The sequence below is a fragment of the Pinus tabuliformis genome, chromosome 3_2 (assembly GCF_031772625.1).
Source record: "Pinus tabuliformis cultivar Carrire ecotype Pingquan chromosome 3_2, CPIR1, whole genome shotgun sequence".
NCBI lineage: Eukaryota > Viridiplantae > Streptophyta > Pinopsida > Pinales > Pinaceae > Pinus > Pinus tabuliformis.
Genome location: NC_142302.1, coordinates 831,440,439 through 831,456,536, shown reverse-complemented (window position 1 = coordinate 831,456,536; position 16,098 = coordinate 831,440,439).

The following is a 16,098-nucleotide window of genomic DNA, read 5'->3' as shown; positions in this document are numbered from 1 at the left end:
GGTTCCATAGAAATGATGTCTTCTAGGAGGACAAGTCCCTCCTCCATAATTCTTGAGCTACTTCATTTCATTTATGCTCGCCTGGATGTCCATGATCAAGCTCGCATAGAGGAACATGAGGCCGTCATAGTGAAATTCGAGCCGCACCAATACTTTCAATGCCATGTTCGTGAGAGTATGGTCATAGTTTGGCACAGCCAGAACTTGCTAATTGAAAAGATTGAAAATCTTAAAACCTAGCTTGCTCACATCGAGAACCATGTCAATTGCATGTATCGTCTGCAACCTCGCCTAGGTATTGGGTCGGACATCGCCGCTTCCATCACATTTGACGACTGAATATGGTCACTGATGTATTCCTTTTTTGTTAATCTTCTGTAATGTTAGACCTCTCAGTCTCTAGACCTCTCAACTAGAAATTTTACTTTTCGTATGTTGTATGCTCATCACATTGTTCAACAAACCTAGTCAGGGTGAGACTACATGATTTTTGATATCCATGTAGATTTTTATGATTAATAGAAATTTTGACTTACAAAAAAATTATTCAATTGCTTTCATGTTTATTCTAAATTAATTTAAATTAATATTTATAAAACTATAATAATTTAAGTATATTAAATTAAATATACTTATTACTTTTAAGTTGACGAATTTTATTGTTTAAACTTCAATTTTGATTTAAAATATAACCATAATTCATTGATGTCAATCTTTTTTACTATAAAAGTTACATATGTCAAAGCATCTTAACTTGAATTTAGGTTGAATGAGCAAGTGTTTTTCTTCTTATTACTTACTATTATAAATGTATATATATTTAATTCATATATTACCTATTTTTATAATTAATAACCATAAAGTTAAAATTTATTATTATTATTATTATTTAATTATGATCATGTGAAATGTGTGATAATATAAGTGTTCAATGCCAACCATGATTTAGCACCTGTAGAAGTTTATTACTCATAATTTTTGAATAAATACATTACTTTAAATTTATTAATTTAAATTCATAGACAATTCACGAGTATTAAATATATAAATTACCTATTATTTAAAATAAAAAAATAATTTAAACAAAATTGAAATAATATTTCATTTATTTTAGTAATTTTTTAAGGTAATAATAATACTGTCAAAATTGCGTACAACTAGCACAACCACATCCACACATATCAACCCCATTTGCTAATGTGGTTGTGCTAGTTGAAGACCAACATTTATGGGACGGGCTCATTGATCATGGTTAACCATGGTTGAAGAGGGTTGACGAGGTTGACTAGGTTTGAAGAGGGTTGACCAAAGTTGACCATCGTTAGCCTTTATTGTAACATTATATCTATATTACATTGATCTAAAAATATAACATTAATGTTGATCATTGATACATTGTTACATTAATGTTACAAAAATCGTTGCATTAATGGTTGAAGTGAGTTGACATTCTTGACTATGGTTGCAGAAGGTCAACCATTGTTAACCAAGGGAGACCATGCTTGACCTCAATTGACCATGGTTGACAATGATTACTATGATTAACAATGGATTAAGAAGAAACATTATGGTTGACCTTCGTTGATGATGATTGACTAGTGTTACATATTTGCAATAATGTTACTTAACATTGACCATGGTTTACCATGGTTGATGTTACATTAATGTTACTACTAATGTTACAATAATGTTAGAAAATGGTTACATTAATGGTTGAAGTGGGTTGACGAGTTTGACCTTTGTTGAATTGGATGTACAATTGTTGGTTAGGGTAGGCCATTGTTGACCTAAGTTGATCATGATTGATAATGATCACTGCCATATCTCCCATTACAAAAAATAACATAACCAATTTTTTTTTCTTTTTTTCTTTGTTAGAGCCTAACTTACCTTATTCACATCAACATTCTAGACTACCCGATCTTATCTATAACAATAACCCTTGTATTGTCACTAAAATGCACATCCTCTTCCATTATTCCTCAAATTATCTTAGAGTTGAGCTATACACCTTATGTAAGTAACATGGTCAATTCCACCTTCTATGTTTGGATACTTGACTTCTTAATTAGTATTATGTTGCAACTATGTTCAAATATTTACCATGGATTCTCCTACGTGTATACAACTTCTTTGCTAGTTCTTGATGTCCATGTATGAATGTATTTCGGTGGTTTAGCATAGTTCAATGCTTTTGCTATCTTCTATGCTTACAAATTTTGTTAAACCCCTTAACTGTGATTTACCCTTTACCCAGGACCCCATTCATGATCACATGGCTATGTTTCATAATAATATGTGTCTATGCCCACTCCATGGTAATGTGGATTACCCAAGGTGCCTTTCTCTCTTGATTTACAAATGGACCGCTTTATCCCACATGTAGCTTACCAACTAATCCAGTCATAATTTTCCACATCACCTTCTTCACGTGATGAGTTGGGGCACCCACGTGATGCGTCAAGGTTTCCTTGGTACACTTTTATTGGTGGTGATGTTATCTTCAGTAGAAATCAACGGTGCAACCAACAACTTGTAACCCTAATATTCTTTTACCCTAACCCTCTCTCATCTTCTATTATTTCTACCGCTGCATTCTGGGTGGAAGGCTCGCAGAGCTTCTCTGCCTGGTTTTTGAGGTAGCCCCAAGTTGATAGCTTTGTTTCGCTTGCTTTGGGTTCTCATATGGGTGCAACCATAATCCACTAGCTTGCATTAAATTACCTCCCTGTTCACTAGAAATACATATGTAAGTTTCCTCAGTTTTCTTCGCAGGTTCCATGGGGGAGAAATGTTAAGACTGGTGAACTACCATAGGTAATTTATTTTCTTTGGTTTTTATTTTACCTGACTTGCATTGAACCCATAAAAGTTTTATACTAGAGGCTCTCATTTTTGATACAGTCTTCTGTTTTTTGGTTTCTAGGGATACCTTTTATATAGCTTCTATGATTTGTCAAGGATGAAATCTCGCAACACAGACTAGGGTGGTCTCCTCGTTGGATTTCCCCAAATGGGTCATATGTTTTTGCTTCAGACATCTAGGTAATATTTTGTATCTTTAGCTCTGTAGTTTTTCGTTGGGGAAATAATTTCCAGGTGCAACGTTCCTATAATAACACTTCCTTTTCTTGTTTTGTGCAAGCCAAAAGTTTGCTCTAGGAATTACCTCTACTTTCCTTATTTTTCAGTAGGTAATGCTGTTATGAACACATATTTTAGCTAGGTCTAATGTTTAATTGAATACCAGACCTTACCCCTTCTACATTCAGGTACTTTGTTCTTATGTTGTTCATTTTTTTTGTGTGTTCTAACACATGTACCCCTATCTCATTTTCCTACAATTCAAGTGTGCTTCTAACAAGCTCTCTCTTTGATTAATTGATTGTCATGTTGAATTCCTCTCAAGGGCAATGGAACTTCCCTTGTTTCGTTGGAGTTTTGTACTACATATTACTATGAAAAATATTTTTTGTTTAAGTGCTCTACCTGTAGATGGGTTCAACTAATTTTTTGACAGATTTCATGGTTAGTCGCAACTGCCACCTAACGTTGAGGAAAAATCTCCCCAGTTTATGCTTTTCCATAATATTTGCATGGCAGTTTATGACCGACCATTGTTTGTAATTTTGGAACTGTACTTTCATGTCCAGTTCTACTCTGTTTTGTAATTGGGTTTAGTTAAAGTATTTTTCTCGTGAGAACTTAATGCAAGCCCTTGGGACTATGTTACATCAATGCACATTGTTATGTAATCTCTTTATTTCATATGATGCTTGCAATTTGACAGTATTAATGCCAATGTAATATATTTTCCCCATACTCTGTCTTTATTTATATTGATCGAGGTGGATATTGGTGGCCACCATCCTATTCCACCTAGACACCTAAGATGATTTCATCTGTTTCCTTAGTTGTAGATCAAATTACTATTTCTGGCAGTTTTTTGGGTCGTGAACTCTTGGAACCATTTTGAGGCCCTAAATGACATTTTTCTTTGGAAAAATTGCTTTGATGATTTTCAAAGAAATTACTTCAACAACTGTAGTCCCCAGAGAGATCTTTCGAACGAGGTATCATACGTGTCAAATGGAGATAATATGACCAAGTTATGACCGCAGGAATTTGGCTGCCCAACTAACCCTAATGGGGCCCATAAACTCTTAGTGTTACATCTCCTCGGATTAGCGTTTTGTTTGTTTACGGTTTTCTATTATCGTTCAATAATAAAAATGCCCTTGAGCCTCATTGTAACTCAGTTCAAAGGTATGTAGCCACCACATCTCTTCTAAGAGATAAGCTACCATCGCTCGAGCTATCTTATTTCCATGATGTTTGTAAGCATAGTTCAGTATTTTTCTATTAATGAAATGAAGTGTTTTTCTACTACATCTCTATGTTTTTGATTATATCTATAAGTTGTTCCATTCTTGTTTAAGTTCAGATCATTTGTATTAGAGTGGTCTACTCTTTCTTTGTTTTTTTTATTATATCTAGTTGAATCTTTGTTAGCGCTTGAAATTTCACCTCAGGCTGAGAAAGGTAAACCTCAAGGCAACATCAAACCATTTAGCCTCGTAGCTAGCCCTACGGGGCAGGAGAAGGATCTCTCCGCTCTATCTCGGTAAAATCTTCAATGGCTGAGATGACCAACAAGGTAACACTGATTTTAGGCTAGTAAACTGATAAAAAGGGGTTTTTAATTAAATGACGAGGTTTTTCCGGGCTGCATGGGCAAAGTCACAGCTTGAACAGAGAAATATAATGAACAACACAGATTATCTCCTGAGGCAAGGTAGGCAAGAAATTTAACACCAAATCTAGATTTAAATGGGATGGCAAGACTGGTGAGGAGCTAAGGAGGGCAAACAATAACTTTGAATCCTCCTTAAACAGTAGAAAACATTAAATATTGAACAAACTTAAAAGCAGAGCATGGCAGGCATGAATTCTTACTTTAACACTTCATTTGTTCAATTACAAATGATCATGAAGTGAAATGGAACATAAAAGATCACATATGAAACACAAGAAAAACTTATGCTAAATTATCATACCACAGGAATCTCAGAAGTCAGAGCTGTGAAATTTCATTAAAAATCTCTGTCAAAAACTGTACATGGTAAGCTCTCTATTCTCCAGCACTCAGAACTCTCCCCTCTAACTCTCTACAAATGAATTTTGAATATAATAAATAAAATGCTGCTAAGAAAAAAAAAACAAATCGACCCCAAAACAGGGGCGCTGTTTCACCTGCAATTATAAAAATGGCAAAAAGTGTTTCCTCTATCCTAAAATAAAACAACATCTTCCTAAAAATCCTCCGATGGCCGACACATGGAATAACTGCTGGAGCGCAGCTACCTTTAAATCACTAACTGAAGTCTTGAAATAGGAGATTGGTTCCTGTTTTCTTGCTATGATGGATATCCTCGTTCTGTTTTAGGCGTATCTTGACTTGGCATTTCTCATTGATAAGAGAATGCATCACGAAAATCGGGCACTAAACAGAGCAGCCACGCAACACGTATACTTTTAAGATTGTGAATAATGAAACGAAATCCCACCTCTCATTCTAAACACAGCATTTTCTAGGCCTTAATTCAACCAAAACTATGACATCTGGCACGGACCAACTTTCAATTATTATGAAGTGATATGTTGAATGAGCCATTTCCAAGAAGGACCAACAAGGTAAGCTCCAGTTTCGGCCCTTTATAAATTAAAAACAATGTTATAACCGCCTTTTCTTCTTCGTATTCGGCCTTATCATCAGCAGTTGGCGGTCTGACAAAACAATTTTATTGATATCTAGATGACTGATGGCGAGATGAGTCTTAATGCGCCAATGGCTCTTCTGAGTAAGATTCTGAACAATACTCACAGTGAACTTGTGATTTGGAATATGCACAGCCTCCCGATCATCTCCTCTGACAATAGTTGGAGACCACCAACCAACATGTTCCACAGTTCCAGAAACTTCATAGCCGTCGATCTTGGTTTGAATCCACTCACTCACAACAAAAGGGCGAGTTGCATGGATCATTACACTTGACAGGAAATTGGTAAATATCTCACGACCAGCAAGAGTCAACAAAACTGTTCCCAGCCCTCCACCTCGAGCATAATTTGATATAGGATCATCAATGCCGGTGATGGAAACATGAGGTGGACCACGTGGTCTCGCTGCAAGAGCTTGAATTAATGTAACCCACTGGCTACCTTGAGCAATCTGAAAATCAATTATGTGCACTCTGTCTTCATCTTTGAATGCTTCTGCGATGGCACCATTTGCAGCCATATAGCCAAAATTTAAAATAAGGACAAACTTCAAAGAGAACTTGCATATATGAAAGCAGTTCTGGACTTGTAGGCTCTTTGCACCTCAAGGTTTTATAAATTATCGCTCCAGAGGAAGCCAACCTTGCTACAAGGCCTTCTACCATATAAGCACCCAACCTTTGCATTGGGTCACCAGATATTGATGCTACTTGTCGTATTTCTGCAATCAATGTATCTATCTTGATTGAGTCATTGTCAGAATTAGCAACACAGGATGTTCGACCCTTTCCTTCATTTGTTTGAGCATTAAGTCTGTAGGTATGGATGGGTCACGCAAGCCCAACAGGTCGCGCCCGTGTTGTTTTCCAATTGTTGGGACCCCCTGGACGGGTCGCGCCCACCCAACAGGTCGCGCACAGTCAAACAAAGAAGCTCCAGCCTCCGACCCTGTATATGGATAAAGCAATATCCTTCTAGAGAGCCACGTCTGCAAACTTGGTAAGCTGCTCAAAACATAGGTGAAGATAACGAGTCACAAAGTATAGAAAACAATACGCATAACAGAGATCACTATTTTGTGCCACAAAGTATAAAAGCAAGATTCTGTCGGGGGATAAACGAGGTCTTTCACAGAGTTTATGTGAGATCTAGTATGTGCGAGACCCTTCAAAGTATATAAAGCGAGATCCATCGTGCTGGCCATAGAGGTTAGACTATATAGATCAGTGAGCCATACCAAGAACGAGCCACAGAAAAATAATAAATAAATAAAAACCACTGTAACATGTGCGAGCAACTGTATGCGAGCTACATAGTCACTCCTATCACAGTCTCTGCTTTCCATTATCTCGTTGTGTCGCAATAATAACTTTCACAGCATAGGGAATATCTTCCTTGGGCACATAACCAAGAGGCTCTCCCAACTGTAGGAATGTGGTCTCAACACGAAGAGTTCCAGTCCCAAACTCATCTGCAAGATCATCCATTACCAAGTAGAGTTTATATGGAACTTTCCCTGCCGGGTTCTTCATTCGAAGCATGAACTGATAAGACTTGCCTCCTTTAAAGTGCTCATCTCTGTTGTCTTGCTGATAGCTTCCATGAAATTTAATCAGCTGTGTCGCAGCCTCATTGACATTTGGTGCTTCTGTCTGTAATTCTTCATTCAAAGGATACCGTAAATAGTTACTCTGTTCCTTAATAATTTCAACCTTGCTGCGCTTAGTCTGTGGTGTTGCAGGTGGCTTGACTGGCTTAGCAATAGTCATGGCTGGCAGAATTTTGCATATGTCCTAGACTTTCCATGTTTAAATTTCACTGCATGTTATGCTAATAAAGTGAGGGCCTCTCGCAACCAATGACTGCGCCCAATCTATTTGCATGAGACTTTATAGACACTTCAAAGGAAATTCGCCCCAGACATGAATGCTCATATCCCAGAGCCAATATAAATTCTGACAGAATCAAGTCCCAGGCATGTAATGGGTCCAATATGTTCACGAAGGAAAAATTCAATTCTCTAGAAAATCCTTGCTAAGCAACAGTTTGCCTCCATCTGTTTGAGGTGGTTCAGCAGCTATTCGTGGAAGAGAAGCTATAGGAACTGGACCCTGTATGCTGACACAATAGTTACCCCAACTCCTTTAAGTCTGGTCCATGCTTTCAAAATCACCTTGGATCACATTCCTCTGATCAATAAGACGCAGGGCATTCCCAGCGCTAACACAATCATTTAATTCAATAGCTGTGACAATGAAGTTTGTTCGGGATTTCCAGTGAGACTTTCTCCAAATAGCTTTTTGCCTCTGATTGCTGATGATGTTTTGAATTGTGCTTGTGCAGGGATAGGAGCTTGAAGTCGCTGCTGCCTTTTGAAGAGCTGGAGAATAAATTACATAATCTAAAACAACACATTTAATGATTTCTTCTTCAAAACAGGGTTTTGAAGAAGAATCAATCTCTGACATGAGACAGAGTCTAACAGAGTGGTCTACTCTTTCTTTGTTTTTTTTATTATATCTAGTTGAATCATTACAGGATTAGCCTCGCAAAACCTGACAAACTCCTATGGCAGAATAAAATAAAGATGAGGGGGTAGGTGATCCTTTCAAAATGTTGCTTGAGGTAGTCCTCGAGCGACAGAGGGATGCGATGATGGATAAATTTTTCCAAATCCTTCAACGGCTACCTACAAGTGATGCATCTTCATCCGACAACTACTCTAGAAGTGCCACACTAAATAACAAAGGACAAAGCCAAGGTGGGGTGACCCAAGGCAACCCCTCGAAGTTGTAAGAAAAGAACACCACCACGGACTCAAAGAAGGACAAAGGAAAGTGGTGTGAGTTCCATAAGAGCCCCACTCACAACACAAGTGAGCATTGGGCCAAGCAGTCGTTGGTGGCTGAGTTGAAGGCTTCAGAATCACATGCATGTTCCGAACCTGACTCAGAACCTGACAAGAGGAATGACAAAGGGAACTAGATTATTGATGTGGAGCCTGGCACCATTGTTGCAACCGCCAAGATCGAGAAGAATTAGCTCGAACATCCAAAGTAGGGGGAGCATATTTTTCACTCACAAATGTGGGTGAAGGGTTCACCGCTACAATTCATTGTTGACAGTGGCATCCAAAAGAACTTCATTTCAGGAGAGTTCGTGAAGTGGATGGGCTTGCTAACCAGACCACACCCACAACCTCACATCATCAGCTGGCTTCACCAAGGACAAAATATTCGAGTTAGCTAGTAGTGCCACCATCCCTACAGCATCAAGCCCTTCACAGATGAGGTATTGTGTGATGTTGCTCCTCTCGACGTTTGTGATGTATTATTAAGACAACCATACTTGTGGAAGCAACATGTTGTATATGATTCCAAACCTCGGTCTTTGATTATTTATTTGGGTAATACGTTATATAGTATACCAGAGGTAGCCCCACCTACCTCCACCTCTTTGATATCTGCTAAGAAATGCACCAAGATCATCTCCTAGAGTAGGAAATTTACTTTCTTTCTCGTTCGCTTCTGCTCGAGACTATGGATCTATGAATCCAAATAACAAAGGACAAAGCCAAGGAGGGGTGAGCCAAGACAACCCCTCAAAGCTGTAAGAAAATAACACGACCACGAAATCAAAGAAAGACATAGGAAAGCGGTGTGAGTTCCATAAGAGCCCCACTCACAACACAAGTGAGTGTCGGGCCAAGTAGTCATCAGTAGCTGAGTTGAAGGCTTCATAATTAGGTGCATCTTATGAACCTGACTTCAAACTCGACAAGAGGAATGACAAAGGGAACTAGATTATTGATGCGGAGTCTAATGATGTTGTTGCCACTGCCAAGATCTACAGGAATGAGCCCAAAAATCTAGAGGAGTGGGAGCATCTTTCCACTCACAAATGTGGGTGAAGGGTTCACCGCTATAATTCATTGTTGACTGTGGCAGCCAAAAGAAACTCATTTCAGCAGAGGTCGTGAAGCGGATGGGCCTACTGACCATACCACACCTGCAACCTCGAATTCGGATTTAAACAAGAATGCAACAAATTACAGAGATAATGATAAACACAGATATGCAGTGGAAATAATACTTCATTTCATTAATGTAAAATACTGAAATATGCTTACAAACAGTAATGGAAATAAACCAGCTAGGGCAATGGTGGCTTATCTCTGAGAAGAGATGTGGCAGCTACATGACTCTAAACTATGTTACAATGAGGCTCGAAGGCCTATTTATTGTTGAGAAAAAATGGAAAACCCTAAAAATCAAAAAACATAACCGTAGAAGATGAAACGCCAAATTGTGGGCCCCGTTTGGGTAAATTGGTACATCAACTTCCTGGGGTCGTAACTTTGGCATACGATCTCTATTTGATGCGTACAATATCTCGTTAGAAAGATCTATCTGAGAACTACAACCTTGGGAAGAGCAACATTAGTCCATGGACACATGTTGCTATCAGTTATCCCAAAAAATGTCGTTTAGGGTCTCAAAATGGCTCCGGAAGGTCAAGATCCGAAAAACTACTAAAAATAGTCAATTGTGCTACAATTAAGGAAACTGAAAAGCTGAAAGGAACAATGGTGGGGGTACAAGTGGAGTTGGTGGGTGGCCACCAATATCCACATGTATCATTCCTCCCCCCTTAGGAAGAAATGGCCCCCATTGTTTTGAGTTCCTCCATGAGATGAGGAAACTTCTACTGAACTTGGTCCCTGGTGAGCCACTTGCCCTAGTGAAGGAGTTGGCCTACTTTGACAACTCGATATAGTTGGATATTCTACTGGAAAGTGTGCTTGATCTGTGTGTCCATAATCCGATCAGTTGCAGTGTGTTCCATGCAATCTGGATTTAACTGTGTTGGTGTGAGCTATTCTGCAATGTCGGATGTGTCTAGTAATGGTGGAAAGTATGGTCGAAGGTAGTCCACATTGAACACTGGGCGCAGGCTAAGGAATGGGGGAATGCTGAGCTCAAATGCATTGTCTCCCATAGCCTTGGTAATGGTGTAAGGACCATATCGAAGTGGTCTATGTTTCTGATAGGCCACGGTAAGGCGTTCCTTTTGCAAATGAAACCAGACTTTGTCACCCACCTAAAACTTGTGTGGCACCCAATGTTGATCATGTCGCTGCTTGTACTTGGCATTTGATTTCTCCAGAATTTCATGGACCTGATGGTGAATATGTTTGATGTGCTCAATGAAGTTTTTTTCCTTATCTATTTCGGAATAGACATGAGACGAATCCACGTGAGTAGTTGCAAATGGCATGGCCACGTCAATGGGACATAGTGGCTGCAATCCCAAGCCCACCTGAAAAGGGTTGTGGCCAGTCGAGATGTGGAGAACCCAGTTGTAGTTGTGTTGAACGTATGGGAGGCTCTCGTCCCATGTGCGTGGATGCTTTGAGTTGTACATGCACATAATGTGTACAATCATCCTGTTGACAACCTGTGTTTGGCCATCAGTTTTAGGATGGAAGGCTGTGGACTTAGTGAGTTTGGTGTCCAACATTGACCAGAGGATGGACGAAAATGTACCGAGGAACCTGCTGTCCTGATCTGAGATGATAGACTGCGGGATCCCAAAGTGTACCCACACTCGTTCAGAGAAGAGTTTAGAAGTGGCTTCTGTTGTGATATTCTTCTTGTAGGTTGCCATAATGGCCATCTTCGAGAACTTGTCGATGACCACAAAAACACAGTCGTTTCCATGCTTAGTGGAAGGAAGGCCTGACATGTAATCCATGGAGATGGATTCCCAAGGTCAACTAGGGGTAGGCAACGGGGTATAGAGGCCTTGCTTCTTAACGGCCGGTTTGGCAATGGCATAGGCAGTGCATGATCTGATGTACTTCTCGACATCCTATCGCAGATTCGGCCAATAGAAATACTTCCATAGTACTGCCACTGTTTTCTCCACCTCGAAGTGCCCAACATCTCGACTGTAGTGTGCTTCCGAAATCATCTCGACATGCTTGCTTGAAGGAACACAAAGGTGACCCAGGTGGCATAACAGGGCATCCTGGAGGTGAAAATCTGGAGCATGTCGACCCTCCAAGAGTTTCTGGTATGTGTGGCCGAATTCTGGGTCACTTTTGTAGAGAAGTGGCCAATCATAAGTCTCGTTCCCACAGGAGTGGAGCATGGTGGTTAGTACCATGATCGGTGGTCGACTGAGGCAATCTGCAACATTATTGGTGCTGCCCTTCTTATACTTGATATTCAAATGGAACTGTTGCAGGTATGTGGACCACTTCTGATGGCGATCATTCTACAATTTCCTTTAGGTCTGTGTGAACTGGAGGGGTCGGTGGTCTATGTGGATGACCATCTCCTTCCCCAAAATGTAATGTTTCCACTATCGGCAAGCCTGCACAATGGAATACATCTCTTTGTCATAAGTGGGATACTTCCGGACTGTGTCTGAAAGTGTCTCACTATGATATGCCATTGGATGCTCGTGTTGAGTAAGGACTACCCCAATAGCATAGTCAGAGGCATTTGTCTCGACCTCAAATGGTTGTTGCAAGTCTGGCAAAGTGACCACTGGTGCAGAGAGGAGGCGATCTTTCAACTCTGTGAATGCCTTCTATTAAGATTCAAACCAAAAGAATTTTTCTTTCACTCCTCCCTTGGTGACTTGATTCAAGGGCCAAGTGATATGAGAAAATTCCAACAAGAACTTGCGATAGAAGTTGGCAAGACCTAGAAAGCTGCAGAGCTCTGTTAGAGTGGTTGGAGAGGGCCAATCCCAAATGACTTGGATCTTGACTGGATCCACATGCACCCCCTATTCATCAATAATGTATCCCAAATACTGAACCTAGGTCATGCCAAAAGTGCATTTCTCCAAGTTGGCACATAACTTGTGTTGCCGCAGTCTTTGGAGAAGCCGTCAGATGTGGTGGAGGTGCTCTTCCCAACTCTGGCTGAAGATCAGGATGTCATCCAAGTATACCACTACAAATGAGTCAGTGAATGGCCGCAAGATGTCATCCATTAGCCTCATGAAGGTTGCAGGAGCATTCCTCAATCTGAAAGGCATAACCAACCATTTGAAAAGGCCCTCCTTGGCTTTGAAGGCAGTCTTCCACACATCAGAGGGTTCGATTGGTACTTGGTGATATCCTAACTTCAAATCGATCTTACTAAAATATTTTTCCCCCTTCAATTGGTCCAGGAGGTCATCAATCCATGGGATCGCGTACCTATTACAGACAGTGATCTTGTTCAGCGCCCGATAGTCAATACAGAGTCTCCAAGTCCCATCCTTCTTCTGTACCAACACGATCAGGCTCCCACAGGGCGATGAACTTGGACGGATGTGACCTTTCTGCAGCAGCTCCTAGATCTTCCTCTTTATTTCATCATTCTCCAGAACGAAGTGCCAATAGATTGGTCCATTGGGCAGCAGTGTACCTGGGGTCAGATCAATGGAGTGCTTGACCTGACAGTGTAGAGGAACCCTTGCGGGGGAGGTGAAGATGTCCTCGTACTCCTCCACGACCTTGTCCATCTGTAGTTTTTGTGCAGAGGGGCCCTGTCTGGAGGCCGTGGCCACCGTCTTCTTCTTTCCTTGAGGGCGTATCATCAAGAAAACAAATTTTTCGGTTTTGGAAATGAGCTTACTACATTGTTTTGTAGTAACCAAAGAGATGGTGGTAGGCGGTACTACCTCCGGTATCTTGTACAACATATTTCCCAAAGTAATAATAATAGCTTGGGGCCTTGATTCATACACATCATGTCCCTTCCAAAAGTATGGTTTTCCTAATAATACATCACAAACTTCAAAGGGAGCAATGTCACACAATACCTCATCTGTGAACGGCTTGATGTTGTATGGAAGGTGACTGCTGGCTCACACGAAGATCCCGTCCTTGGTGAAGCCACTCGATGGTCTACCGTTGTGGATGTGATGTGGTCGGTAAGCCCAACTGCTTCACGACCTCTGCTAAAATGAGGTTCTTTTAGCTCCTGTTGTCGATAATGAACTATAGCAGGGATCCCTTTCCCATATCTAGGAGTGGAAGAGACCCTCCTCCTCCTCTGGATCTTCGAGTTCCTCCTTCTTGATCTTTGTGGTGGCAATGGTGGCGTTGGGCTCTACATCAATAATCTACTTCACTTTGTCATTCCCCTTGTCAAGTTCTGACATAGAGTCAGAACATGCATCTGATTCTGAAACCTTTAGCTCAGCCACCAGTGACTGCTTGGCCTGACACTCACTTGTGTTATGAGTGGAGCTCTTATGGAACTCACACCATTTTCCCATATCCTTTTTCGGCTTTGTGGCATTGTTCTTTGATTGCAGCATTGGCAGCCTGTCCTGGGCTGCCCCACCTTGGCTTTGTCCTTTGTTCTACGGTTTAGGGGAACCTTTCCCTTGCTTCGGATTCATAGAGCCAAACTCTCACTTCTTCTGTTTAAGCTTATGCTCGACCTTGACAGCATATCGGTATGTTGTGCCGAGCGAGGAGATGTTCAAGAATTCTATTTCTTCCTGGATGTACTTGTATAGGTAGCCGCAGTATTTGAGTATCAAATGCTACTCTGAATCCTTGATACACAACTTTATGCAAAGGGTATGGAAAAGATTGGTAAACTCCTGCATGACTTGGTCCCTTCCCTACCACAGCGTGGTCCACTTTATGTATTGATCCTCATAGCTTCTGATAGGGTAGTACTATTCCTTGATGGCATCCCAAAATGATTTCCAAGTGGGTGCGGCTGAAAATAGTGATCCGGTATTTTCATCCTTCTGCTCGCAGTAGGTTTCCCACTAGTCCTTGACGTGCGGGGCTACTTTGAGAAGAGCAAAAATAATCTTTTCCCGACTCGAAAATTCATGAACAGAAAAATAACCCTCTAGCAGATTTAACCATTTATTTACAACATTTGCGTCTATCTGACCCTCGAATATGGGGATTTCAAAACTAACTTGTATCTTAAATGGCGTGGCATTTCCAGAGTAGCTGCTGGAAGCTGATGCGTCACCTCTGGGTAGCCGTTGAAGGATCTGGGCAAAGTTATCCATCATCATGTTCCTTTATTGCTCGACGGCTTCTTCGAGCAATATTTTGATAGGATCTCTTTCCCCCCCGTCTTTCTTCTCATCTGCCATGGGAGGCCATCATGATTTGTCAGGCTGGTCATGCAAAGGTTCGACCAGTTCAAGCCCTAACTCCTTATTTCCCGACCTCGTTGGGGACATGCAAAGAAAAACAGAGAAAAAGTAGACCGCTCTGATACCACTGATCCAGATTTAAACAGGAACGCAACAAATTATAGAGATAACCATAAACATAGATATGCAGTGAAAATAATGCTTCATTTCATTAATATAAAATACTGAAATATGCTTACAAACAGTAATGGAAATAAACCAGCTAGGGTGATGGTAGCTTATCTCTGAGAAGAGATGTGGTAGCTACATGCCTCTGAACTGTGTTACAATGAGGCTCAAAGGCTTATTTATTGTTGAGAAACAATGGAAAACCCTAAACATACAAAAACCTAACCCTAGAAGATGAAACGCCAAACTGTGGGCCTCGTTTGGGTAAATTGGTCTCGTTTGGGTAAATTGGTACATCAACTTCCCGAGGTCGTAACTTTGGCATATGATCTTCGTTTGACACATACAATATATCGTTAGAAAGATCTATCTGAGAACTACAACTTTGGGAGGAGAAACATCAGTCCATGGACCCATGTTGCTCCCAATTTTCCCAAAAAAAGTTGTTTAGGGTCTCAAAGTAGCTCCGGAAGTTCAAGACCCGAAAAACTACTAAAATTAGTCAATTGTGCTACAATTAAGGAAACTGAAAAGCTGAAGGGAAAAATGGTGGGGGTCCGAGTGGACTTGGTGGGTGGCCACCAATATCCACCTGGATCAACCTCACATCATCAATTGGCTTCACCAAGGATGAGATCTCTGAGTCAGCCAACAGTGTCACCTTCCCTACAACATCATCCCTTCACAAACGACATATTGTGTGATGTTGGTCCTCTCAATGTTTGTGATGTATTATTAGGACAACCATACTTTTGGAAGTGACATGTTGTATATGAGTCTAGACCTCGCTCTGTGATTATTTATTTGGGTAATAAGTTATACAAGATACCGGAAGTAGCCCCACCTACCACCACCTCTTTGATCTTTGCTAAGAAATGTATCGATATCGTCTCCCAGACTAGGAAATTTATTTTCTTTCTGGTTCACTCTCAAAGTAAGGGGAAGATCATAGCCACATCCATGGTCCCCAGGAAGGGTTCCTCCATGCAGTAGAATAAGGTGGATACAGTCATG